This window comes from Heloderma suspectum, chromosome 3 (assembly GCF_057233095.1).
Source record: "Heloderma suspectum isolate Gila_16-S chromosome 3, 16-S_ref, whole genome shotgun sequence".
Classification (NCBI taxonomy): Eukaryota; Metazoa; Chordata; class Lepidosauria; order Squamata; family Helodermatidae; genus Heloderma; species Heloderma suspectum.
The window spans coordinates 49869859-49890622 of NC_139460.1; the positions used below are offsets into that span (position 1 = coordinate 49869859).

Sequence of the window (20764 nt, forward strand, 5' to 3'; positions counted from 1 at the left end):
AACTTGTCAATGGCCTCCTTCTCACCACCAATGTTGTCTGGGCCTGAGTGAGAGGCAGCTAAACAAAGAGGCTGCAATGGCAAAGAGGAGGAGCGACCCCAGGGTTCTCTTGTCAGTGGGGCCCTGCCTGTTGGCATCTGGGCCCTTGGCAGGTTCCAGCCATGTCCACCGTTGATGCCAGCCCTGGGAGGTTGTCACACCTTTCCCTTCCCCAGGTGAGGGAAGGCAACTGATCTCTTGTGTATTTATGCATGAAGAACTGGCAGCTAGGGATGGCAGAGAATTCCGCCATGGATCACGGTGAGGCCGAATGCCAGTGCATTCGGCCCCCCGAACTCCGTGGCGGAACGGCCTGCCCCCCCGCCCCGCCCCCACGGATCCCCCCCGGGACGAGACTCACCTGGGGCGGATCTTCCGGGCGGCAGCAGCGGCTCTGGCAGCAGCGGCGGCAGCCGGTCTTCTGACCGACTGCCGCTGCTGCAATTTCCACTCTTGTAAAAGAAAGAAAGAAAGAAAGAAAGAGAAAGAAAGAAAGAAAGAAAGACGTGATAGGCTACGTAAAGATTTACGTAGCCTATCACGACTAGGTTTAAAAAAAAAACATACGATGTGATAGGCTACGTAAATCTTTATGTAGCCTATCATGGCTGGGTGGGTTAAAAAACAAAACAAAACCGCGTACGCAAATGACGGCGGCTATGGCCGCCGCCATTTGCGTTCCTTATTTTTGCCCTCGTAATCTACATAAATATTTACGTAGACTATGACGGCGAAAATCAAGGGGAATGCAAATAGCGTAGCGGGTGCTATTTGCGTCCCTTTTTGATTCCCCGTTTTAGCCTACGTAAATATTTACGTAGACTAAAATGGGGAATCAAAAAGGGACGCAAATAGCGCCCGCTATGCTATTTGCGTTCCCCTTGATTTTCGCCATCATAGTCTATGTAAATATTTACGTAGATTAAGAGGGCAAAAATAAGGGACACAAATGGCGGTGGCCGTAGCCGCCGCCATTTGCGTACGCAGTTTTGTTTTGTTTTACCCAGAGCCCTCCGCAGCCGGAAATCCGGCTGCAGATGGCTCTGGCCTGGCCGGGCCTGGCTGGCTGCTCCGCGGAGGTGCTGCGGAGCACAGCCGGCCTCGGAGGATTCCAGGGGGGAGGGACGGAGCGCCCCCCCCCATCAACATAATCCGCAAACAGGTAAGTGACTTTTGTGACATCCCTACTGGCAGCTATGAGACAAAGAGCCAAAGAAACAGAAAAAGAGATGAAGGCTAAAAAGAACTTAGGGTGTTCCTTCTTCTGGAGATCCAATGTGAGACAGTGGATTTGCTGTCTGACAGAAGAGTAAATGCTTTGAGTAAACCCACATACACAAGCTAAAGACAGGCATCTTTCACGACACACCATGTGGACAGTAGGAGGCTGGCTGGGGAGATAGCATGTGTTACCATGTTTCTGCAGATGCTTATGCTAGCTGTGTGATGGGAGGGTACAGCGAGGGCTGGTCATCTGACTGGCAGGGGCTGCTCAACCAATAAGAGAGGCTCCCCCCCCCCAGACTCTCTCCCACTTTCTCCTTTCCCCTGAAAGCCCAGAGACACCTGCATTTCAGGAACAAGCCACATTGAGCACAATGGAAGTTACTTCTGAGTCGACACACATATGCTTGTGCTGGGAAAGGGGGTGGGGGAGAACACAAAAATGGAAACCCCCCCATTTTAACCCACAGGACCTCATTGAGCACAATGGGAGTTACTTCTGAGGAGACAGTAATGGGTTTGTTGTGGGAAAGAGAGAAGTAAACACAAAGACAGAAACCAGCCCCCGCTGTAACCTGCCAGATATCTATGATGATAAAGCTGTAACACACTTACTTTCTAAGGCAATGAATCAGAGCCTTGAGATGGTGCTTAATCGCACTTAAGGAATTGGGCTTTAACATGTTCCATTTCAGTTGAGGGGCTCCTGTTATTTCTGTGATAAGAGCAAGCCTCATTCAGCACAATGGGAAGAAACTTCCCTTGATTGGGGTCATGGTGAAAGGCACACCCCTGGGCAGGGCTAGCATACCTGAACTAAATGCAGGGGTTGGGTCATACAGCAACTATACCAGGAGAACCTGACTTAAGGAAATAAATCTGATTTTAAGCTGTCTCAGGAAATCTGGTTTTTCCCTGATAAGCTCCAGGGTGATTGCTGGATGGCCAGGACCTCATATATCCCTAATGACCTCAACACAGCTGGCTTGGAGTAAATTGCTGGTGGAAACACCCCACAGGGATCTCTACAGCGAAGAGTTTAGTCCGCTCTCCACTTTGCTGCACTTTTTACTGGAGCGGAATCTGCACCGTCTGGGGACACACAGGGCTTGAAAATCTCCAGACTTGGCAATCAGAGAAGATATAGTTCTTTACAGGATGAAGCTAGCACAACATTCAGTGATAATTGGCTTGAATTCTTAGAACTCTTTGAATCCTGACCCTCTGCTCCAGTTTCTGGGTATCTCTTACAGACAGACTTCCCTTCCCTCTCTCCCTACTTATTTTCTGTCTACCCATTTTTCTCCTGTTATCTTCTGTATTTGGGTCATAGGAAATGGATAGGCTATCTACAGAGAGTGAGTACTGCAACTGGTTTGTTAATTGTGTACATGTGTATATTAACAGAAATGCTTCAATAAACTTTTAAAAAATTAAAATGCTATTTAAAAATCTGGTAGGTTACAAGAGAAGTCAACTATAGGAAAGCTGTAAAAGATAAATCAGAGGCTGATCGCCATGAAGGGTTTTTACCGTCATTGTAATGCTCACTGGCGTGACACACCATCCTCCTCATGCTATTTCATTATTCCATTGTTTTCCAGACTATCTTTATTATGGGTTTTCTGATGCTTGCAGTTTCCATGCGCTGCAAGACATGTGTGTTCCAACCTGAGTAGTATTGTTACTCTTACCAGTAGGAGTTGCTTTAAAGTTTTTCCTGCCCCCACCTGTCTCTCTCCTCCTCCTCTTGTTCTCTTCTTTCCTCAGGGTGATTTTAATGAGTTTTGTGGGCAGGATGCCACCCCCACACTCTTCCTTTCTCACTCATCCTTGCACAGCCAAACAAAAAGAGGAGACACTGTGTGTGTGTGTGTGTGTGTGTGTGAGAGAGAGGGGGGGGCAGCAAGGGACCATTTTGCTGGGTACTGCTGTGCAAGAGCGAGTGAGAAAGGAAGAGGGCATCAGGGGTGAGTAGGAGTCCCTCACCAGTTGGCATACCAAAGACATGATCAGAGGAGGAGGGAGAGGCTGAAGTAGCTCAAAGGCAGCCTCACCGCATCTTTCTCCTCTGTGATTTTTTTTGGCAGCTTCCTTTTGACTGCGCACAGTGGAACAGAACACTGAATTGCTCCTTTTAAACCTCTGTTGCTGTGTGCCATCGAAGGTATGCATTCTGTCAGTGGAGTCCAAAAAGAAAAGAAACCAGAGACAGCAGCTCATCGCTCCCACTTCTATTGCAATTCAAGCTCTACAGAGCAACATGTGGCACAAACCTGCATCACAAAGTGACGCAACTACACTCACGTGACCTTTCAGTCCTCTCCTGCTTCTCCTGCAACTAGAACACTGTGCAATTTTGTATGGCATTCAACCACTTTATAAACACGGTGGGCACTGCATTGTATTCATTAGCGTGTGCCTCACTGGAAACGATTGTGTTTCGAAGAGATACTGCCACGGCACTGACCCACGCACGGAAACGGCTCTAGTGAAGATCTCCTCCAGGGAAGCAGGTGGTGTTCCTTAAATGACCATTTACTATTAACTGGACCACTGACCAACATGTATTTGGTTGGAGATAGTGGACACTATGGGAACTTTCAGTGGGAGGGCTGTTAGTGCTAGCAATTAGAAGGCAGTGTGCAGCTTCCATCTTTTTCTTTTTATCAGCTTTCCGCTGTAATAAAACTTATAAAAGAGATGGAAGCAGCACTGGGAAAACACAGGAGGGTTACAAGGGGAAGACGATGTCATCTGGACCCACCCATATAATTCCATGTATCAGGCAGAGTGATGACATGATAAAAGCTTCATCTGGAAGCATCTTAAGTCAGCCTTTCACTCACCCCCTTTTCTCCCCCCCCCAACTGTTTTTAGTAATATCCTAACCAAAGAAGAGCTCTGGAGAGCTCAAACACCTGCCCACCATTTTGTGCACATTTAGTTGATTTTAATAATATTAGCATACTATGGCTTTTGGAATCTTACCTCCTTCTTGACTATGTAAGTTACTTTCTACTGCTACAGATAAATAGCAGTGACTGAGTCAGTACCGCAGGGCTGTGTGTTTTCCACTGTGTTGTCTAAGCAAGTGTGACCTTTACCTCTGCAAGCTAAAAATAACCACTTATTATAAATGTTAACACTATAACCACTTTGAATGTTATGTTCATGATGTGATTAATTTCTATCACAAATCACTACCACATAGGAAAACCCAGCTGAATCAGATGAAAGGGCCACATAGTCCAGCATTCCATTTTCCACAGTGGCTAACCAGATGCTTGCAGAAATCCCCAAGTGGGAAATAAAAGCAGCAGACCAGCCCTGCTGTGGATCCCTTTCACTGGTTTTCAGAGGATTATTACCCCTGAACCAGGAGGTTAATACCGTTGATAGGCCTATCCACCATGAATTTTATCACATCTTGTGATAGCAAATTCTATAGGTTTATTAAACACTGTGTGAACTAATAGTCCACAGTTCTGCAAACACAATGGCTGCATATGGATACAATGCTAAACTATGGTTTAGCATTATGTGAACGAGCCTCAGGTTCATCAGCTCCCTGCTCCCCGTTCCTGTAGAACAGCCACAAGGAGATCAGAAGTGTTCACTTCCATTTTGAACTAACCACAGTTTAGTGTTATGTCCAAACATGGATAAACTGTGGTTAATCTTAACTATAACTGACTGCAGCCTTCCCCAACCTGGTGCCTCCAGACGTTCTGGGCTTCAAGTCCCCAAAGCCTCAGCCAGCATGACCAATGGTCAGGGGTGCTGGGAGTTGTAATCCAAACATCTGGAGGGCACCTGGTTAGGAAAGGCTGGCTTACTGAAACAAGCCAATTTCAAACCATGGTTTATGAAGCTAGCTTGTTTCAATAAACCATAGTTTAATCTTAACCACAGAGTTCGAATGCAACACTAAACTGCAATTAATTGAAAACAGAAGTGAAAGCTTCTGGTCCTCTCCTTGTTGCTATGTGGAGGAGAAGGGAGGGGTGAGCTCACAAGCTTAAGGTTCATGCATGTAACATACAACCATAGTTTAACTTTAAGTCTGAACAGACAGGTGGGATTTTATTGTGGTGATTTATATGTCATCTTTATAGAACTTATATTTATATTCCTGGATTTTTTTAATGGCCTGTGACAGAGTCCAAACCCTTAAAGGGCAGGATAAGAATGAAAATGAAAATGAATAAATAATGAAAATAAATATGATCTTGCTGTGGAAAAAGCAAGTCTCTATGGAAAAGCCAAATTTGTTTATTTACAAACATTTATACATCATGTCTCTGAAGCTTGAGTTAGCTTCCAACAAAATCAAACAATAAAAATTGACAATAAAACAAATTAAAAACAATACAGTTATTTAAACATTTATCCCACCCTTCCAACAGGGAGCTCACGGTGGTGTACATGGTTCCCCCTTCCTTTATTCTCACAACAACCCTGTGAGGGGAGTTAGACTGAGAGATGGTGACTTGTCCAAAATCATCTAGTGAGTTTCATGGCTGACTGGACATTTGAACCAGGCTCTCCTGAGACCTAGACTTAGACCTAGACTGACAATCTAACCCAGCCTTCTCCTGGGGGATTCTGAGAATTGTGGTTCAACACATCTGGAGGGTGCCGGGTGGGAAGGCTCACCTAACCACTATACAACACTGCTTCTCATTGACTGAACATGAACAATAATCAAGAAATACAATAAAAGCAACAGCAACCCCCCCCCCTAATAATAGTATCAGCAGCAAGACAGCCACCGTACTTGCTCAGCAACCACATGCCTTTTGGAAGAGGTAGCTTTTCTCCCCCAGGCTAAAAAGCCTGAAGCAGTGTAACCTTTCCTCACAGAATTCTAAAAGCCATTCTGCCAGCTTAGCCGGGGAATCCACTGGAAAGAACACCAGCCAAATCCTTAGTCTGTCTAGCTGTACTAGATATCTACACAAGGAAAAACAAATCATAGTGTATAAAATGGGGACAGCACTTCCCTAATGTCCAACCCTAAGTTTCTGCTAGACCAGATTCTCAGTCAGAGCAACCTGGGCCAGCCTCATCTGACCAGGTCTCAGTAATGCACACCAAGTCTCCTCCGGAACCAAGGACTAGGGATGTACGAAAATCACTTACCTTTCGGGGATTATGCTGATGGTGGTGGGGGGGGAGGCGCTCCGTCCCTCCCCCCGGAATCCTGGATGGGGGGGAGGCGCTCTGTTCCTCCCCCATCCCCCGGAATCCTGGCTGGCCGGCTGTGCTCCGCAGCGATTTTGCAGAGCCGCCGGCCGGCTCTGCCAGCAGCCGGACATCCGGCCGCTGGCTAGCAGGGATGCAAATGGCGGCAGCTGTAGCCGCCGCCGTTTGCGTCCCTGCAGTCAGCTGTGATAGGCTACGTAAATGTTTACATAGCCTATCACGGTGGTTTTTTTGAAACCTAGCCGTGATAGGCTACATAAATCTTTACGTAGCCTATCACTTTTTTTTTTAACTGGAAATGGCGGCGGCGGCAGCCGGTCGGAACCGCCACCGGAGCTGCCGCTGGAGCCGCCGCCGCCAGGAAGATCCGCCCAAGGTAAGTCTTGTCCCGGGGGGGGGGGCACTGGAATTCGGCCTCCCCAAGATCTGTGGTGGAACTTTCGTACATCCCTACCAAGGACAATGGTTGTGAATGATGATAAGGCATACAAGTTTTCTTCAAGGAATATATTCCTTTTTACTAGCTTGGATCCTGAGTTGAGTTGCCCTTCAAGGAAGGCACTCTCATCCACTTGAGGCGCCCAGTGGAGCAAGGAAGAAGGGAGGCAATTTTTGCCGATCACCCCTTCCCCTTGCAGCCCTCAGTGCGACCTCTCACACTGTTCCAGAGTGTCCCCAACCATCTGGAATGGATTTTCATGGTGCACAGGGGGGTGCAGGCAGAAAGGGGGTTAAAATGCCTCTCCTGTCTTCCACCAGTGGGATGATCACATGAGCAGATGGCATATGAAGGTAAAATGAATACAAAAGAAAACTTGAATCAACATAAATTAACAAAATGAAATCATGTCCATTTTTGAGGAAGAAATATCTAATATTACCAAAGAAAAGGTTATCATGTCAGCTGAACACATATAAGTATAAGCACATAAAAATGCATCTCTCTCTCTCTCTCAAAACAGATTGATGGGTAGAGGAAGGCTTAGGAAGAGATGGAATGAGAGCCAGTGTGGTGTAGTGGCGAGAGTGTTGGACTGGGAGTCAGGAGATCCAGGTTCTAGTCCCCACTCGGCCATGGAAGCTCACTGGGTGACTTTGGGCCAGTCACAGACTCTCACCTCAACCCACCTCACAGCGTTGTTGTTGTGAGGATAAAATGGAGGAGGAGGAAGATTATGTATGCCGTCTTGGGTTCCTTAAGGAGGAAAACAGGTGGGATATAAATGAAATAAATAAATAAATAAATAAATAAATAAATAACAACAGAGCAAAAATAGCCCTTAACAAATCATACCATCAACAAAAGCCAAAGTTAAGGAAAATGTATACCTCCAAACAGTATTCTTTAATCCAAATGAATACAAATGTAATAGCAATGACAGATACATCTATCTATCTAGAATAAAAACTCGAGTGTATCAAAACCTAAAAACTATAATATAGTAAGCAAAATGTGTTCCAACAGCAGTCTTCATCAATGGCCTAAAAGAACTACAAAACAGAATCATGAATGGATTGGCAAGCTTGGGTGCAATCCAAGCAAGGCACAGCTATGCCTGATGTCTGCCAGAAATACTGCTGTTGGAATTGGAAATATTATTTCTTCGAAGCCAGTTCTGCTAAAGAATATATAAAGCTAGTTGGTGGTCAAAATGCATCCTCTCTCTTGTTTAAGGTAAGTTTAACGACTTCCATAGCCTGCTCCTGGGGTATGTGTTGGTGTATTTTTATGAAATAAACAAATATAGTGACACCACATCCATGGTCACTAACCAAATATTTTGGATCCACTTCCTATAACCACTGGCTCCCACTGGGCTTAATGAGAAACTCAGTTGGACTGCTATATTGTAAGTTCCGTGTAGCTTCCTGGACCAGTTGTTCATCTCCTCAGGAATATGTTTTGTGTGTGTAGCCACTCTGTTGTTTACTGCTTGTTTGTCCCATGGGTTATTTATTTATTTATTATTGCATTTATATCCCACTTTTTTCCTCTTTCAAGGAACCCAAGGCAGCTTACATTATCCTCCTCCTCTCCATTTTATCCTCACAGCAACAACCCTGTGAGGTAGGTTGGGTGCAGAGCGTGTGACTGGCCCAAAGTCACCCAGTGAGCTTCCATGGCTCAGTGGGGACTAGAACCTGGATCTCCCAGCTCCCAGTCAAACACTGTTGCCACCACACCACACTGGCTCCTCCTACTTCCTTAGGAGGAAGTACACAAGTGCTGGTGTGTGGAAGCCCAGTGGGGACTGATTGTGCCTCGTATATCCTTTGGGTTACATTGTGCAAAATATCATGATAGGCAGAAAACCAACCAGTGCATCTTTTCTTGGCATGAAGTGTTGTCTGTGTATTGAATATCTGGCGACTTTGTGCAGCTGTTAAATGCACAAAGCCTCTATCAGGTGGCTACCCTAGAAATAAAACATGCCTGGATCTGGAACAAAAATTGAATTGGATTACAGACATCTGAATAAGAAAGGTTTTATGGAATTGAATTACTGTATATTGATTTGCTCTTATATTACTTCTGGTTCAAAAGTACAATGGAAGCGTCTGTGTACTGAGACATAATCTGGCAATTAAAAAGGCTTGGGTAAGGATAAATAAGCTAGCATTTGTTTGAACAAAAGGACTTTCAGATATGTTTTCCATTAGTTTAAGACTAGTTTATGACTAATAATGTGCAAAAAGTAAGGCCAATTTGCTGAATGCCATAATTTATAGCCAATATGACCGAGGCAGCACAAGGGGGGGGGGCATGTGTCCCTTAAACAAGGAGCTTGCCCTCCACCATTGCTGGACTTCTGTCATTACTTGAAGAAAAGGCACTATTCACATATACAAGTGCATTCATTTATTATAATCTCTGTAGCTCTTCTACAGTTCAGCTGCAGCTCTTGAGCCAACAAAGGCTATGAATTTTGCAGATACTGAAATATTCTTCAATATGCCAACAGACAGTGGCAATCCACTGAGGGAAAGCATCTGACATGCAGGAGAGAGAAGTAATTGAGGAGGGGTGGGCAGCTGCATTGCTGGGGGCTACAGCCCGTTTTTCCCCCAAGCCCCCTTGGTGTCAGCCAGCTTGGGAATCGCTTGCTGCTTTGTTATGCAATCACAGCCCCTCCTCCAGTCCCCTGAGAGTGGAAGAACTCCTTTAATCCCAATGTCTCAATCTCTGTTGCTTTACAGTGTCATCTTCCTATCCATGTTTATTGCTCAGAGTTAGAAAAGTATGCATAGAATTGCAGCCTTAGATATTATGCTGAATGTTATCTGGAGTGAGACATGCCCTAATCCTATGTTTCAGCCACAGGCTGACCTTAATTATTATTGAGGTGGGTAAGAATACAGGTATTCTTGCAATGCAAACCTCTTTAGTTTTCTTCAACAACTGAATGTATTTGCATCCTGTTCTTATGTGCATCCATGTTTCATTGAACTGCAAAAACAAACAGGGAATAGGATTATCGAATTAAAAAGATTGTCAGACACTTTCTGCGTGTGTCAGATTGCATTGTGTTTAGCTGTTAAATCAACACTTCCTGTAATGTTATTGCTTCTGAATATAATCAACAATGAATGAAATTCAAAAGGAAGTGTTGAGGCTTGTGGAATTCTAAAGCAAATAGATTTTGGCTTTGTGTTTTGCACAAAATGTTTTAGTGGAGTCCTTCTTGAAGTCAAAGTAGTATTGCATTATTTGCAAAAATCAAATTGTGATGTGGCTCAAGCTTATGCCCTTGTTAATTCTCTGACTGATAAACTGCACAATCTCAGGGATCAAGTGGAAAATTCCAGTAAAACGATGGCAGATGTAAAGATGCTTGCAGAACAAAATTCAGTTAAAATGCAAAATAAAGAAAAGAGAACACACTGTATCCCAAAACAATTTCAAAGCTATGTTAGTGCATTAAATACAGTAGGAAATATTTATCCAAAAACTGACAATGATTTTAGAATTATGCTGTTCCTTCCTGTTGTCGATTGTACTCTTAGTGAATTTAAGAGAAGATTTACAGATAATTGCAATGTTTGAATGGGATTAGTACTTTCAGTCTCAAGTGCTATTACTTTCTTGATCCACAGAAACTCAGACCATTTGCAAGACATGGTCTGAGTTTGCCCTCCACCATTGCTCATATCATTGCATCATTGCGTGTCATAGCATAATCATTGCACCATTGCGTGTCATAGCAGTGAACACGGATGGATTTGAAACTTTTTCCAAAAGTTCTATAGAGGTATGAATGAGAATGACAAATAAAAATTGACACAATGAAACATATGTGTTACCAAAATCGTGTTCTTTTCCCTGGTAGACTTTCCAATTTGTTTACCAAGAACGAGAGGAGGCAGAGATCTGGTCCAACACGATTTTATTCTGCAGAATAAGGCAACCCTTGGGGCTAACGCTCCAACAAAGGTCACAATCAAGTGATGTGATCCAAAAGTTTATATAGGCAAGACCTTTGGGGGCTGTCTTACGCTTGCGCTGTACTAATCTCTTTGTCTAGCTGAGAGGGAAACAGAAAGCAGGCAGCGCCTTTTACATATCTAGGCATGCGCAGAGAGGTAGCCTTGTACTCTAACGTAAATACGTCTTTGGCATTCCTGAGTCTCTGATAAGGCACTGTGTCTTTGTTTGGCATGACAATTTCACACAAAGGTAGAATAGACATAGCCTAGCTTATAAAATTATAGGATAACAGACATATTACAACTGAAATTTCTGTAACATATGCTTACTCTTCTTGAAGAACTGAAACGGTCTTTTAGTGAACTCAGCAGACTGGATGCTATGGCCATCACAAAACCCCCTTCAAGTGCTGAATATGAATGAACATTTTCATGTCTGTGTGAAATCAAGACCTTCCTGAGGTGCAGTATAGCTGATGAACGCTGAAGTAGCATTGCTATACTGGCAATTGAAAAGAAACTATCAAAAGCTAACCCACCCCGACCTTGAAACTGTTCTCAATCATTTTGCAGAAGTTCTTAAGAATCAATGTATTTAACTTGAGATTTACATACTACTCCATTCTCGCTCAGTGAGTGACAATCTAATCAGGCAGAGATAGCTATTTAGATACCCAACAACATGCATTGGGTTTCTTAGGTGTACAGGGCTCAAGTGGCCCAGTTTGCTTTTCTTTTCCTTACAATGAGAGTCTACACTCCTGGTTCTGCCTGCACTGGTTCAAAAGTAACTGTTTTCTAAAGAAAGTGTTCTGTCTGTCTAATTTGTATGTCAAGGAAATGTTTGCATAGTGACTCTACCTTGTTTGAAAGACTTTTTCCTTACTGTAATTTGAATTTGATTAATAATGCTATATAAAAATATTACCTAAATTAATCAATATATGACATTTCAGAAAAAAAATATGTTTAGGATGGCAGTTGCAGTGTGAAATATAACATTATTTTTCTTTCAGAGATCTTAATACGTGGGATACAACTCGCCCACCTAGAAATATACTTTGCCCCTTCTATGCACCCCCATAATTTTTTTTCTGGTGCGCCACTGAATATGACATAGAGAGAACCTTCATGTAAAGTTAGACCATCAGTTTATGTTAGCCTTGTGCACAATTCACCCTTCTGAGTAGGACACTGCCTCTGGCATAGGCCTGGTTTGCACATCACAATTGTGAACAAGTGGGCATGCTAATGCAGGCTTCCCCATCACTCCCATGGCCCCTCTAGAGCAGTTCCTGAATTTCCCCAAATGCTAGGAGCAGAGCCTGAGATAATCCATTCCTCTGAATGGTGTAGAATCAGATGCGAGGAGAAAAAGAACAGAAAGAAGTCAGAGTGTGGGGCGTCCCTTAAAAGCAACATGCTGACCTAGTTAGCCAGCTGTGCTGATTAATGACCAGCTATAAATCAGCCCTGCTGACACCAGCTCTCTGCTGCAAATAACAGTGCCATGACCTCGACTTTGCATTCCAAGACACCAGATCTGACAGGCTCCTAGACCCTCAGCTACCCATCTGGACAACACTTTCGTACACCCCAGACTGGCCTTGACACTTGACAAAATGGATGCTTGTGAGCTGACCTTTGGACTGCTTTGAACTCACCTGTACCTGCAAAACCTCCTTGGAACTCCTGTGCATGACCTTGGACTGAACTGGTTGCTCTCTCGTTGCTGCTCCTGGGACTATCTGCACCTTGGCCATGGCCCTTGCCTGCATTGAAACAGGTCAGCTGGCATGCTGCAAAGTGAAGTGCTGCCCTACAGCACTATCTTTATTTCCCTTCAGAAGAGTACTTTTGTGTTTTGGAGCTTAGATCTCACCTCTGCCTTGTACTTAGCTTCTTGGACAAGTTACTTTTCTTTTAGTTTCACCCATTTGCATTCTGGGAAATCAGTATTTTGTGACCAACCTTGCCCACGATGGCAGCTATTTTATAAATGGACCTCATTATAGCAGCCATTTTGTGAGAGCACCCACAACGCTATCACAAAACTCCAAATATGCCCACAAACCCCCAAAGGTTAGGACTCTGCTATAAGGTCAAGGTCTTGGTTTGATCTCCCTAGAAGTGGAAGTACAAGAAATTGTAGCCCAAGAAATGGAAACCAAGTGATCTCTATGAACCTGTTGTCAACATTGCAGTCTGTGCCCATTGTGGGCATCCTCTATAACTGTTTTACACTGCAAAATGGCTAGGAACCAGTGTTGGCTGAATACCGGTGAGTAGCCTTTATCCTAAATACTCCGTGCTTTAGCATTCTCTTTCTATATCCCCAACTCTTTAAGAAGATGAAAAGATAGCTTCATAGGAATAGTCCTGTTTCACATTGTTTCCCCAGAAATAATACTTTGGATTACTCCATAACATAAGGAAAGATTTTGGGTTCCATCACAAGAACTTCTGCAAGAACAGGTACAATAATATCTCTTTAGCAAAACAGTATTCCAAGCCAAAGGTCAATTATGCAGACAATGGAGTTGCACTGATGTCACTATAAAAATCCCCCCCCCCCGCACCTCCGGAGCTGCTGTTAGCCAGATGGGCAGTATATGGGCAATATACAAGTGTCTATATGTTTTTCCTCAGTGGCTAATAGCAACTCTGGGAAGAGGGGCAATTTATATCAGGGGACTGATGTGGGGTGACATGGTTAAAATACTCACCCCCCAAGCCATGGCCCCACCTCTCCACCACAGTTCTTTTAGCTAAAGGAAAAGATGTCAGGAAATCAAAATACAGCACTCCCACATCATGTGTCCTTTGGCCCTCAGGTCTTCCAAGCCCAGAGATCACAGGCCTTTACTTTCAAATAGTGTGCATAAATGGCAAAAGGAATTTAAATCCAGATCCACACTCCACAGGTACCTAATTCTGAGGTCATATGGTACCTGCTGCTAACTCAGTTCTCCATGGTCAGCTCCCATGTTGCCCCACTAACAAGGTATCTCTCCCACAGTAGTGTCACCACTCCCCCAGTGTGGTTTTGGACACTGGCAACAAATCACCATGTAGTATCTGCTTTACACAGGACCTCGTGAAAGCTTCTCCAGTGTCACAGTCCCAGGTGCCATGCGGCCACCAGAGCCATCCTCAGAGAAGCCAGAACTGTCAGAGCCGGTTGGCCCTTCAGGAGACCCTGGCACTAGCCAAGACAGTCCGGGACCCTCAGGGGCGATGCCTTTGAATCTGCCTCCTAGAGAGGGGGAGTTCAGCTTCTGAAGCACAGGAAGATGCTGAGCTGCCAACTTGTCCCCCAAGAACACTGGCGCTTTAAGATCCATGATAGGATGGTGGCCAGGCGAAGAAGTGTTCACTTACTGAAGAGGACTACTCATGAGTCAGGCTCTCATGAAGAGGACATCTGACAAGCCTCTAACAGGAAGCAGCTGAGCACTGGATGGGGTTCTAGTAGCTTTAGCTGTATCAGTTCTCACTGGTGACTTGAGAGGTGCTGGAAACAATGCCTCTGCTAGTTCCAGTATCTGCTGCCTTGCCTCCTGTGCCTTGCCTTGGATGCTCCACACTACTGACCCTGGACTGTTTCTTGACCCTGCTTCTGAACTAATGTGCCTGACTGATATACTGTGTTTGACCTCTGGCCTGTTACTTTGACCACTCCGGCTGTTGCCTGATCCTTGTGTCTGCCTGCCTACGTTCTGACTTCTGCCTGGATTTTGACCACTCTTGTCTTAGCCTAAACCTCTTTGGACTGAAATCTTTGTGCTTGACCATTTGCTTGCCAAATTTATTCTATTGCATTGCTCCCTGTATTTGTTTGCGAAGAACCAAGACTCAGTCTAGAGCAGGACATCCAGATGGGGAGTGGCTTACTGCACACAGTCACTGTTAGTGTGCCAGAACTGGGGAGCCCCAGGTTCAAATCCTCACACCACCATGAAGCTTACTGGATAAGTTTGGCCCAGTCTTTTTCTCTTTCTTTCTCTTAGCCTAGCCTGCCTCATAAGGTTGTTGTGAGGAGCGTGTGTGTGTGTGTGTGTCAGAAAGAGAGAGAGAGAGAACACGAAGCTGATCTTTCCTTTCTGAGAAGCAAGAGAACTCTGCGGGCCCATCTACACCCACTTTTACTCCGGGATGGGTGACAGTCGAGGTCCCTCATGACAGATGATGCAGTTGCCACTTCGCAGCCATCTGTGGTTTTTGCCCAGAAAATGTGGAAGTCCAAGGAGTCATTTTGCTGCGATGTTTTTCGTCTGCTATGGGTTTCCCTGTGCTTGTGAGCCATCTGTCTCTTCCCCAAACCGACTTTGCATTTTGCAGTGGGCGTGTTGTAGGCGTGTGTAGTGCCTGCGTCACTCTGTGATGCCCCTTAACTCACCCCGTCCCTTTGCAGCTGCGCAGTTACAGAGGCACAGAGGGGCATTTTCATCTATGTAATCACACTTTTGTACATTTTTGCAGCTTCGTATCTTCACAACGGTTGCCTTTGGACTCAGTACCCAAGGGCTGGGGGGGGGGGGATCTTGGAGGAGGACCAACATCGCTCCTGCCACCATTTTGGAGCGATGGTTAGGCACGTACCTCTCATGCCTTGTGAGTGCAAACCATCACGGGAGTCTCAGGCTGGGGAACTGACAAACTGATGGTGCGGAAATGAAGGTGCACAAAACACCTACTTTTTACCTAAAAAGGGACGGAAAGACACAGCAGAACCCCTCGAATACAAAACAGCCACTGAAGTGTTGCACCCCCATACTCACGGGACTGCACAGCTGTGCATTTCAGTATAATGGCAAAAAACGCACGTTAGGGAAGCATGCAGTACAGTGCGAGTGTATCACAGGGGATGCTGATTCGAAGCTGCATTGTTGCGCAGCTGCAACAGGGTGGGGGTGTGTGAAAGCGGTGCCATGTAGATGGGGCCTGGGTTATTCAAACAAAACTTCACTGACTGAAAGTCTTCTTTCACAGGGGTCCACATGGCGATACAGAATGCAAACAGCCACAAGCAAGGAACTCACCAAAAGCTTACACAAAGAGGGCCTATTCGTATGATCAAGCAGCCCACCATGGCTTATTTAAGCCACGGTGGGCTGTGGCAAGTGTGGGCAGCCACTTTGAATATAAAGCTGCAACTATGGCTTGTTGTGTTGTTCAAGCCTGGCAGAGATGGGTTGTACAAGTGTTAAACAAACCCATGGCCTATTAACCCTTGCACGATGCACCCCCACCAGGTTCGGATGACATGACAAACTGCGGCTGTGACTTGAATTTTCAGGATGGCACCCATGGGTGCTACAACTCACTGTGGCTTAAATGAGCCACAACAAGCCATGGTGATCATGTGAACCTGGTCAGTCTTTTATGGCACCTTAAAGGCCAGCAGATTAACTGAGGCACAAGCATTCATGAACCCCTCTTTCTCGCTTTTTATTTTGTTTGCTGTAATGGACAAATACAAACCACTCTCTGGAATTTGTCATCCTAATCAAAGTGCCTAAGGCTGGCTGGGGGAAAGCTGGGAGTTGTAGGGCTTTTTCTGCCTAAAGATGCATAGGGTCATGCCCTAAGAGGCTAACATTTTGCTTTGGCTGGCGTGAAGTGGTTCTCTAAAGGCCAGTTAAGGCAGAGGGGGGAATCTGTGACCTTCCAGCTGTTGTTTAACTCCAGCTCCCATCAACTCCAATCAGCATGGCCAATGGTCAGGGATTTTGGGAGCTGTAGTTAAACAACAACTGGAGGGTCACAGCTTCCCCATCCCTGAGTTAAAACAACTCTTGAGTTTTTAACATTAAAATAATTCAGCACATGTCTACTGCAATGGGTGGGGGGCTCTCTTCCTCGCTGGGGGGTCTTTAAGCAGAGGCCTGTCAGCCACCTGCTGGGCGAACGCTCTGGGCTTCCAGTATGGAGTGGGCAGCCTTCCCCAGTCCGGTGCTCTCCGGATGCGTTGGACTACAGCTCTCATTCCTGACCATCGGCCACGCGGGCTGGGGCTGATGGGCGTTGAAGTCCAACACGTCTGGAGGGCACCTGGCTGGGGAAGGCCGGAGGAAGGGGGTGGCCCAGGCGGCTCTAGAGGGCCCCTTCCGCCCTGCGATTCTATGGGGTTAGCACTGGGGTTGGATCGCGGCACGCTCCCCTCCAGAAAGTTGGCCGGGACTTTCCTCTAGCAGCGCTCGCGTTTCCCACGGCAGTTTATTTCGAAGACCTCCCCACGCCGTCCTCTCCTTCCTGTCCCGACTTCTCCTTCTGCTCTGCCAATTTGCAGGCGGGAGCGGGCGCGAGCCGGCGGGATTCCCTCTTACCTAGTGGGAAGGCTTGGGCGGCAGCAACAGGCGGAGCCGCCCCTCCTTTTACAGCCTCCCGCCGCCTCTCCGGCCACTCACTTTCAGCCGAGGCGCAGAGCCGTCTTCCAGAGAGCTCCCCCCCCGGGCCGCTTTCTCTCCCAGCCCCTTGCTCCGGCCTCCCGGCCAGATGAGGCTCCGGTCCCTTCCTGTGCACACCCCCCTGAGCTGCTGGGGGGCGAAGGAGTGAGGCAGAGAGGACGCCGGCGCCGCAGAAGGCACACGGAAGGAAAGCCCCGGCGGCAGCCACGCTGGAGGTTCGCCAAACACCGGCAGCCCGCCGGGCACGGTGAGGGTGCGAGGCGGGGGCGGTGCGCCGCAACAGGGTCCCGCTTGCGCCTCGGAGCTGCCTCGGGTTCCCACCCCGCGCTCAGCTCAGGTCTGAGGGAGCGTTTGGGTCTCCTCGCCTCGGGGTAGCGTTGAGCAGCTCCGGGGTGGCCGGCAGGCGGCGCTGCGGCTGAGGTGGGCTGCAAGGGGGTGAGCCGAGGAGCAGTCGGCGGGGCGGGCGAAAAGAACCTTCTTTACGCAAGAGACAGAGAAAAAGTGTGTGTGTGTGTGTGTGTGTGTGTGTGTCGGGGGGGGGGGGGAGGATCGCAAGGCACTGCCGCCCGCGAGGCGCATCCCTGGGGTTACTGCCATTCAGTGCAGTAACCGCAGACATGCCTACTCAGAAGTAAGCCCCCTAGCGTTGAATGGGGCCGACACCCAGGTAAGGCGGCCTCGCTTGTCTTCCTCTCGCCGCCTCTGCCGCCGGCGGCAATGTGCCAAGGTGCAGAGGCGCAGCCAGCCAGACAGCCCTTTCCTCGCTTCGAATTTCCCTACGCCTGGGCGAGAGCTGCGCGCGCGTTCCTGGAAGCGGGACACTACCCCGCGGTGATCGCAGCCCTCGGCCCTCCTCTCTGCCTTGCTTCCAAGCTGCGGAGAGGCCATCCTTTCCTGGCGGTTGCCATTCGTCCTACTCCTCCGCGTTTTGAAAAGCCTAAATATTTAAGGCCTCGAAGTGAAGCAGATCGGCGAGAGAGGCATGACTTCCTTCCTCTTTTCTCGGAGGCTAATAGGAAACAGTCGAGAAAAGGCCGACCTGCCGCTGGAGTAGCATCTCCTCCCCGAAAGGGTTAAATGAATGAGATCCAGCCCGATACGAACTTAGTGTTGCCGACCCCCCCCCCCACTTTGGCCAATGAAAGTCAGCCCCCCTTTTCTCCCCTCTCTCTCCGCCCCAGTATCTCCGCTTATCTCAGTCGCTCGCTGCAAGTCGTGCTTTTCTTTCCCGGTTAAACTTTTCCTCAGCTTTAATCCCGTTGCTAAAGTGAGCCTGTGTAAACAGTTTAAAGAACAGGCGGGACAGGGGCTTTGATTCTCCATCGCAGAGGGAACACAATCCCTGATCATTTGTCACGCTGGCCGGGGCTTATGAGGCTTGTAGTCGAAAACTTTTGGAGGTCACCAGGTTGCTAATGCCTGCTCCATAGTAAAACTGATTTGAGAGCTAGATGTCATTTTAAACGAAAATAAAATTAAGCTCTTGTAATCTTTTCTTGTACCTATTTATGTGTCGGTTTTACAAATTATATCTTAAAAGTTAGACTGACTGTTCCTTTCCCAAGTCCCCGTGCATGGACACGCATTTGTCTTTGCGCAAAGCCCACCTTCAGGATGACATTCTGAATTACATTGAGATTTTGACCCTAGTCAACTGAATTTACATTTACAGCAGTCATTAACACATGCCATAAACTTGCAGGCTGCTAAGTGTTTTGCGTGTTTGCTCACATCCGGCACATTTACTTGGAAGCTAAATGGAAATCAGTTTAGCTTCCAAGTAAATGAGCTGGATGTGAACATTGGGCACATTTACCAGTTCCTGCTAAATGGACTTGGTGTCACTTAACATGGATTACTTAAAATTACAGTTTGGTTGGTTGGTTTTGCTTTTTTGCTTATGAAGGAAAATAGTGAAACTTCCAGGAAAGGGGAAGAAACTTGGGATAGGGAGCTCTGCAAAGGGCGTATGTTAAAATCAGGATTCACTTGCGAAAACCCTAGCTAGCTATATCTGCTCTGTTTTGTTGGGGGTGGGGTGGGGGGAGGCCTGCTAACGATTTTCAGTTTTTCCTGTGCAAGTAGAGAGGCTATATGTTGCTGCTATAAAAAAAGAGAAAGCTCAGTTGATCCGGAAATGTTTAAAACAATTGGAATTGAAATATTCAAATTTCCACAGCATATGATTTGCATCCATGTAGTATTCACACAGCTGTTGGAGATAGTAACCTGCTATTTATTTATATTTAGGAACATAGGAAGCTGACTTATACCGGGTCAGACCATTGGTCTAGTTGACACTGACTGGCAGTGGCTCTCCAGGGTTTCAGGCAGGAGAATTTCCAGTCCTGCTTGAAGGTACCAGGAACTGAACTTGGGATCGCATACAAAGCATGTGCTCCACCACTGACCTACAGCCCCCACCCTACATAAAAATTCCAAGGTGGGTAAATCAATAATCAAACAAAGAAACAATAAAATATAATAAACATATAAAAGCAATAAAACAGTAGGGAGATAGAATGCAGCGGTGTGGCCTCGCACTGAAATATCAATAAAGTTGGCCTCAAGGGTACCTCTTGTGGGAGAGCATTATTTCGTGTCACCGCCCAGTGTACTTCCCCTAATGGTGGGGTGAGCTGGGTCTCTTTGCCCCGCCCCGATCTAAGATCATGAGCAGACTGGTACAGGGAGAGGAGTTCCTTTAGATAACTGGGCCCCAAGTAATTTAAGGCTTTGTAGGCCAACACCAGCACCTTGAATTCAGCCTGGAAGCAGATAGGCAACTGATGCAGGTTTTTCTGAATTGGTGTTACATACTGCCTGGCAGCATCCTGGCAGCCACATTTTGTACCAGTTGTAATTTCCAGATAATTTTCAGGAGCAGCCTGAAATAGAGCTGGCTGTCACCAGTAAATCGCTCAGATCCCCTGATGACCTCTCTCAGTGGCTTTGCACAGTTGTTGTGGGGGGACAGAATGGAACCATGTGGGACACTGTAGCACAACTGCCATGGCATCAAGCAGAAGTCCCCCAATGCCACTTTCTGGAAACAATCCTGCAAGTAGGAGTAGAACCACTGTTTTTTTGTGCCACCAGTCACAATAATTGATCCACAGAGTTGGTCCAGCAAGATACCGTGGGTGATGGTATCAGAAGCTACTGAGAGGTCCAGGTGAATCAACAGAGTCACATCCCCTACCTGTCTCCTGGGAAAGGTTATCTTTCAGGATGACGAAAGCCATTTCAGTGCCAAACTTAGGCCTTAAACAAGATTGAAACGTGCGGAGGTAATCTGCTTCCTCCAAGTGCTCTTGCAGCTCACAGTCATGAGAAGATTGCCCCAAAGCGGGATATCTGTGACAGGGTTGTAGTTATCAGTAGCCTTGTTTCCAGGGAGAGCTTTTTTAGGAGTAGACACACACCACAGCCTCTTTCAAGACCATGGGCACCACCCC

General features: G+C 46.6%; 1 protein-coding gene across 13 annotated transcripts in view; it reads left to right on the plus strand.

Moving 5' to 3' along the window:
• Positions 1-20764, plus strand: part of ST3GAL6 (ST3 beta-galactoside alpha-2,3-sialyltransferase 6) — a 160433-nt gene that overhangs the window by 24053 nt on the left and 115616 nt on the right. For 2 of the 13 annotated variants that reach the window (XR_014789051.1, XM_084843180.1), the window contains exons 1-2: positions 17467-17553; positions 19557-19749. The exons of 2 other annotated variants lie outside the window; for them this stretch is intronic. The gene's annotated coding sequence lies outside the window, so the exon portion shown is untranslated. Of the gene's footprint in view, positions 1-17114; positions 17554-19556; positions 19750-20764 lie in introns of those variants that run through there. 9 more of the 13 variants (XR_014789050.1, XM_084843194.1, XM_084843183.1 and 6 more) reach the window with 8 other exon arrangements.